The following is a 7,813-nucleotide window of genomic DNA, read 5'->3' as shown; positions in this document are numbered from 1 at the left end:
TAAGCAGCAACACACAGGACAAAAGACGCACTCCTGCTATCAGAAGAATACGCTTAAAGCAGCGAAAGCAGACAGAGGAAAACCTGAGAAATCAGGAATGCTCGCATGGAACTGAGATTTTCCAGCTTTAAGAGACTTGATCAGACTTTTGACATCAGCGGACTGAGCTTAAAGCAGCAAAATGCTGTTTTAGAATAAACCTGAGAAATCCTTAACTGCTGTGACTGTTCCATTGAGTCGAAATTGTTTAAGTGACTTTGTGAAAAAGAAAGACATTAATTTCTAACGATTTAACTACGGGGTGAGCTAAAAGGCTGAAGGTATTTCCCGACACCTGTGAGGGACACTATTCCCTTCAAGTTGGCCGGACTACTAACTGAGTTACCGCCATGTTAGGTGTGAGTCTGCCCCTCCTCTTCTTTACCCGATACACAAAGTGAAACGTCTCGAGCGTGTCATAAAGTGATTGACACTATCCCTTCTTCCCAACAGTTCGTGTCAGCGTCTTGAATGTTGTCGACACTGATCTTTGCTGATGAGAAAGAACTATAGCGCATTTGTTTCCATCAGAGTTTAAGGAATTATGTCACAACAGGTGCAACCGAACAGTTTCTCACATTCAAAAGTGTAAACTGGGAATAAAACCAGAACAAGAAGAAATAATCCGATTGAAATGTCCTTTACGTCATACAATAACGATTCACTAAAGCTGTGACCAACCCGCTGGCCTGGAGTGCCTGGGTGTGATGCCTTTGGTCAGGCCCGTCGCCTGATAACAATCCGGCTTGGTTGAACCTGTGGGGAGATGAAACTCCCACCGGGCACAGCTGTCGCGGTCTGAGAGACACACAAGCCTCTTCAGCACCACGGGGTAGCAAAACAAGGAGAACAAAAGCAACCAAAGTGCCAACAAGTGCGTACGGCTCACGGATCTGACCCGGTGTAAAAAAACTAAAAACACCCTGTAGTGGGATCTCTGCTAAGTAAAGATCCTCTCTGATAACCCAGTTGTGGCTCAGAGCGCAGGACTTACGTCCTTTAACTTCCAGGACGTGCTGCACTCGGAGGAACGGGGCGGTCGGGACAGACGGTAGATGAATCCACCGTTCTGCCGGCTGACGCAGCATGTGAGACTTGGCAAAGTCTCTGCAGGCGCTGCAGCTGAATTGCAATTCAGCAACACTGCAAATGACAAAGAGAAAATAAAAATAAAACCGTTTGTAAACTCGTGCACATTCAATAATTTTATTTTTCATATTAAACTTCATATCCATTTTTATGATATTGTATTACAACGCAGCTGCAGTGCATTACGGTACCATGCAGCTGTTGGATGGGTTGTGGTGGAATTTGCTTTCACACACATTCAAGTTCCCCTCAGGATTTGTTTTAATAACTGGTGATGACTTTTCATCTAGCATGCACCATCATCAGGTCAACACTATACTTTTGTTCGCAATTACCTGCAAAACAAATGCAATTAGATATAATCTGTAATAACTCAGGTCCATCTCATTAAGATCTTTTCTCAATTTGATCAGAGAACCTTATTCTCAATCCGTCCACGTACAAGAACACAGTCTGGATGAAAAGTAGTTTCTCTGGGGCCAATGATGCTACATTTATCATTTAAGCAGGTAACACGTGTTTCATGAAGGGGGCTGTGAATATCAAGTATTTATTATTTAATTTGTCCCTGCAGGTCTCAGGGTCAGAGGTCAGGACCACAGGGGTCAAGACATGAAGACAGAGGGATGTGGACTTTCCAGTCAAAAATTTTATCGTGAATCCTGAATGATTTCAAGAAAGAGGGTAATTGCAGCAAAAAAGGAAACAAGGGAAGTGAAGTGAATAAGAGGTTAAGAGGTCAAGCAGCTTATCACAGCACATATTACACAGTTTCAAATATAGATCCTCATTGTGATCAGACCTCTTCTCTTTCAGAATGAAAGAACAGTAAAGGTAAACAGAGCTACAGTACGAATAAGTGTTTAGTCAGGACTGAGAAAAGCTTTGCTTTCTCTAAGATAAACCGTCAGAGTTCAGATCTGTTCATCACGGAGCTGCCTCGGTGTTGAAATACGTTTTAAGTTATGGATTATAATGTCAACAACAATTACAAAGAAGCAGTCTTAGGCAATGACAATCTTAGATCCTCCAACAATGCTCATGTAAAATATGTATGCAGTATATATGAATGATAATCTTCATGCCACATATATTAAAATAGGATTTTTTTTGTAAGATGTGTGGCTTTTGTCTTTTGAAAGAGTTGCATAAGAAAGAGGACATTCTTTTGGAAGTTTTTTTCCATTGCCCTATGTTCTTCCACGATGACTAAGATTTCCCAGCAACAGCAGGCATTCCATGTTAGTGCGTGGAAAGGGAAACAAAAGCAAGAAGAAATCTGGTGATGCCATACACTTTCTCCACGTGTCAACAAAGTGGATTACTAAAGTAGTGTTATCACTGTGTTAATTTGTTAGAGGGGACAGGTTTCCCCGTGTTATGTAATGATATACAGGATACCTTATAACAGACTTACTCAACAGGCGCTTATTTTGTGGCCCCCGACATGCCTGGTTATGAATGCATAATAATTATAATTAGCCAACCAAAATCGTGTGAAAATTAGGTAGTGCGCCTTTAATTTAACCCTCTGAAAACGAAGCCCGCTACAGTGCGTTTTGACAGCTTTACGTTTTTAAAATCTGTATATCTCCGCGACAATACGTCGTCGAGATACGTTTAAAATACTGGATGAATCCGGAGGATTTCCTCTTCCGTTCATTTCTCTACCGTAAGCTCCTCTGCGATTCACAGAGAAAGATAGGGGGACGAACGTGTCGGGTGACGCGGCACCGAGTAGTGTGATTTGCCAATGCGGTTTTCCGTCAACATTTTGCGGAGAAGAACAACCAATGAACAATCAAGAAATCACAAGGACCTACCCACCTCCCAGGTGGAGCTCATTAGCAGTCTGTCAGTCAGAGAAGCCAGAGAACACGGCGCGAACGGACTTCACAACAAGGAAGCAGCTGCAGCGACTTTGGCGAGCAGCGCGGAGCCTCAGAGGAGCTCCAGAGCCACGAGGAGGAACACGCAGCCAGAAGAGATCCACTTGGACCGGGTAAGAGTCTTCACTAAACTTTACGTGTCCGTGTCGGGACATGTCCGGACGTGTCGGGACATGTCCGGACGTGTCTGGACGTGTCCGGACGTGTCTGGACGTGTCTGTTATGTGTCTCTGCCCGGTGTCTGTTACGTGTGGCGGTGCTGACTAGTATTATATTTTACAGAGAGGATTCACCAGCACCTGCAGTGCAGCCTGCAGATCCACCTGCAGCCCCACCTGCAGCTCTACCTGTCCGGCCAGCAATGGTCTCGTGCCCCGGAGGACCATGACACGATGACATAATGCCATTATAGTGAAGCCATATTGTAAATATTCTGTATCAATATTTGTGTTCTGTTTTCTATTTCTCAACATGAATATTATGGAGAATATGTTTACTTTTTGTAATGTATAATACATTTATTTGAAGAAGAAAAAATGTAAATGGTAATTTTTTATTTGCACACACCCCATGAAACTTTATCTGCAATATTAAGTCATTTCTCAGTCCCATCTTTATCATTTTGGTGAATGTGTGACGGACCACATCATTTCTACTCAAAAAACGATAATACAAAATGTGGTTTTTGACATCTTTACATGTATCTAGCATTGTATTCAGATATTTCACTGCTTTTGTGAACCCATGACTTTTGGTAAACCAATTTTAAACACCAAAACAGTTGGTCCACATGAGTAAAGGTGTGTTTTCAGAAGAGATATGAAGAATTTTTAGAAATCGAACTTACATTTTCAGCTTGTACCTGAGGTCAATTGTGCCTCATTATATAGAGAGCTGAGATTGTTCTGGAATTTTTGATGTATAACACATGGGTATGTGTCATATGCAAAAGCCTTTTAAAGGTGAATTTAATTTTGTTTGTAAAATCGAGTCGAAAGGGCTGCGTTTGAGGCACAACTCAGAGCTGCAGCACAACAACATCCTCAAAGAAAGACACAAGGAGGAGAGCATTGACACATTCTGGATATCCTGTGTTCTGAGGAACACAAACCCTGCATTAATCCTGTGTGCTCAGAAAATCCTGACCTGCTTTGGATCTACTTATGTGTGTGAAAGCTCCTTCTCTGCCATGGGAATAATAAAATCAAAGCAGCGTTCCAGTCTAACTGACAGACATTTGGCAGACTATCTCAGAGCAGCTACAACTGAGCAACAACCAGATCTGAAAGGACTTGTGAAAAGAATGCACACTCAGAGCTCTCACTAGGAATAAGTAAACAGTTGTTTGTTATATTGTTATTGTTATTAATATTTGTGAAATGCAGACTCAGAGCTCTCAATAGGAAAAGTAGCAATTGCAAACTTTATCAATGTCATCAATGCAAAGCTATTCACTCCAGTGTTAATAAAACATCAGCTTGACCAACACTTGTCATCCTTGGAAACGCAGTCGCTACACTACATTTGTTACTGAAACTAAGAATAATTGTTAAATATTCCATGATGCTTTGGAATGCATTAAAAATGACTAGCAAGACAGCATATTAAACAGCAGTAGTAAATACAGTGAATAAAATGGTACAAATATATGTTAATAATAATTTGTGGCCCTTTGCACCTGTTGTGGTTTAAATGTGGCCCTCTTGGCCTCCGAAGTTGAGTACCCCTGCCTTATAAGGACGTTCATAAGGAGTCCCCACAATGTGACTGTGTCAACAGGTTCATGTCCCCACAACACGAGTGATGCATTATAATCAGTGGCGGTTCGTCCATAGGGGCGCTAGGGCGCCGCCCCTCTTAAAATTTGGAGATGAAAAAAAAAGAAGAAAAAAGAAAAAAAAATCCTGTCAAAAAACATTATATGCCAAATCATTTAAATAGTAAATATACCGTGTTGACGCGCTAAATGTGTGTGGGAGACCGTCAGCCTGTCAACAACCACTTAAGTTAATGTGAAAAAATATAATATATCGCCATTATCACGGAGAGAAGCCCCTCCCCTTTTTGGAGGCTATCTAACGCGTGTGTACGGCATCGATACAACATTTCAGTCGTTTTGGCAATGACGGCTTCTCATTGGCGGATGAAACCGGGAATCTTTGGTCGCAAAAATGTGCGCACGGGATTGGATTATTCGGCAGATCAGAGACCCGTATGTTCCCTCAGCCCATAGAGCAGTGTTGCCAGGTCCGCGGTTTTCCTGCGGAATCGGGCTACTTTTGAGTTTTGAAGTGTTGACTTGCCGCGGGTTGAATTGTTTGTCCATTGGTTCGGGTAGACCTATTTTGCATGCAAATTACATGAATATCTTTAAATAAAAATCCATATTTTAAATGAAATAATTTATTCATACCCAAATCCTACCAAACTGACTCCAGATCAGCATGTACACACATTTTATTTATGATAATATACTGTATAATTACACAAGGCCATTTTAGGACCTAGGTGAAATAACTTGAGGGAAAACTGCTTTTAGTGCTGGCAAACTAAACATATGTTGTTACTTTGTAGATATTACAATACATTTGGCAATGATAGCAATGCTGTTGGACTTTAAAAGCAGTGTATATGGTTTGGCACGGGCATATTTTGAGTTCTGATTTTGGGCTGGTTTTTGGGCTGGTTGTGTCACACAGACCTGGCAACCCACGGAGCAACATAGCTAGCAGAAGCTTTATGTTAGTATGGCGTCGGCGACTGAAAACTCTGGTATCTCTACACCAAACACCTTTCAATCGACGGTCAGATATTGACAAGAAGAGGCTGAAAGAGTTGGGACGAACATCGGTTTAAAAATTGTGCAGCAAATCGCTGACCGCGGGAGGACGTACACCCGGAGGTGCTCCTCAAGCCGATATGCTAACCGGAGCTGGTTAGCTGAATGCTCCATGAGTAATTCGTTTTTTGTTTCCCCTGTCTGTTTTCCAAAGTCCTGGGACGGAAACTCTCTGGACTACAACGGGGTGAGGGATCTACAGAGCTTCAGACAAGTGTAAAGCACGAATCTTGCCGCAGTTATCTAGCTAAGAACATGGAGCTAACTCGCTAACAGCATGAAGCTAACCCTGTTTGCAGACCGAACTGGCATCGAAAACACAACGAAGAAGTTCTGAAAAACAGACACATTCCCTCCAGAATAATGGAAACAGGCTGGTTACAGACATGATTGACTTTAATCAGAGTTATTGAGAAGTTTGACCACTTTAAAGAGAGGCTACTTTTCTTTACATATAGTGGGTCTACTCTGTCAGTTAGAAATGCACTCTGTCATTTCTTGTTTTCAATGTATTGTATTTTATTTTTGTTTGTTGTTCAACGATATTATTGAGTGTTTGTGAATTTTATTTTAATGAGCTATTTTTATTTAGCGTTATATTTAAAAATCTGTTTCCTGCGGAAATTGCTTTCCATCTGTTGCACTTCCTGCTCCTGAGTCTTTCCGTCACAATGGTTTTATATTGCCGAGGGTGAGTTCAGTGAAAAACGATTTTGCACTATTTTGGCTATATTCTACAATAAAAATTAACCGTTTATGTTACATACAGTAATGGAATGTTAATACGATCCCGGCGTCCAGCTGTAGTGTCATTTAGACCGTCAACATATATGTTTGGTGGCGGTCTCATTGAGCCACTTTCTAGCTCATGTAGTTATTTATTTTGTCCATTAGGGGCCTCTGTTTTCCCCTTGTATGTTACATGTCATGGTTTTTGATGAGAATTGTTATTATTTAGATTTAATGTGGTCCTGTCTTCCATGGACAATGGTTTTATATTGCTGAGGGAAGTGGAAGTGCAGAGACAGATCAGAAGGCAAATGTGTGTGTTCTGTTGTCTTCTGCAGAATAAATAAGTGCTGGGAAAATCCACCATCTGAGCCGACTTCTTCCATGCCCGTTCCACATCAGTTACATCTGCTCTGAACCTCTTTCATGTGAGGGTGAAACTCTTTTATTTTGCAAACCTCTGAAACCCAACCCAATGTTCCTTAAAGCTGCTCTGAACCTCTCATGCCCAAAGTTACAGTGTGTTGATTGTTGTTATTGGACAGTGTTGAACACGCTGTGTTCTTGAAATAAAGCTTTGTTTTTTACAATATTCTACTCAAAACCTCTTTTCTTCTCATTGTTGAGTGATATTTAAACCACGTCGCCCAACTGCGCCCCCCCCCCAAAAAAATTTCACCAGCCGCCACTGTTGACAACACCAAAAAGCTACATCTTCATAATTTACATTGGAACGTGTAATTCATTACAAGAGACTTCGCTTGCTTCGCCCTTATACTGGAGCTGCGAGCGTGGACTGGCACTATATGACATTGCGTAATCACTGCCAGAAAGCAGGTCGAAGTACATCCGCCCCGGATCGGGCGGCCCCAGAATCCTACATAGCGGAGTTATTTCCCCACAGACCCCCGATGGCAATGGCGGAGGCGCAAATCTCCATATTAAAAGTCATTGTAGCGGCACAATTTTTTTCAAGCTGTTATTTTAAGGTACAATTGTTGCATAATGTTACTTTAAATCACAGAAATTACACATTATAAAAACACTCGAAATAACATCAGTTAATTTTGCATAATCAGAAACGCCTCCCATTTTACGCTGTATGAATAAAATAACTTAAAACATGCAGATTTCTCCACATTTTACAGACCGAGAAACAAACTAATATTGCACCTACATTAACTAGTTCTCTCTTCTGTGCCAACGTTGACATTGTTGAGTGCTATTT

At 41.4% G+C, this 7,813-nt stretch overlaps 1 long non-coding RNA gene across 1 annotated transcript; it reads left to right on the top strand.

The window, feature by feature from the left end:
- Nucleotides 1–3,002: 3,002 nt before the first annotated feature.
- Nucleotides 3,003–4,499, top strand: LOC130194359 (uncharacterized). The gene is made up of 2 exons (XR_008831828.1): nt 3,003–3,130; nt 3,300–4,499. It is a non-coding gene; the product is annotated as an uncharacterized LOC130194359 (long non-coding RNA).
- Nucleotides 4,500–7,813: the final 3,314 nt, after the last annotated feature.

This window comes from Pseudoliparis swirei, chromosome 5 (assembly GCF_029220125.1).
Source record: "Pseudoliparis swirei isolate HS2019 ecotype Mariana Trench chromosome 5, NWPU_hadal_v1, whole genome shotgun sequence".
Taxonomy (NCBI): Eukaryota; Metazoa; Chordata; class Actinopteri; order Perciformes; family Liparidae; genus Pseudoliparis; species Pseudoliparis swirei.
The sequence above is the reverse complement of the archived record's forward strand: the minus strand, read 5'-3'. Positions and strand labels throughout refer to the sequence as shown.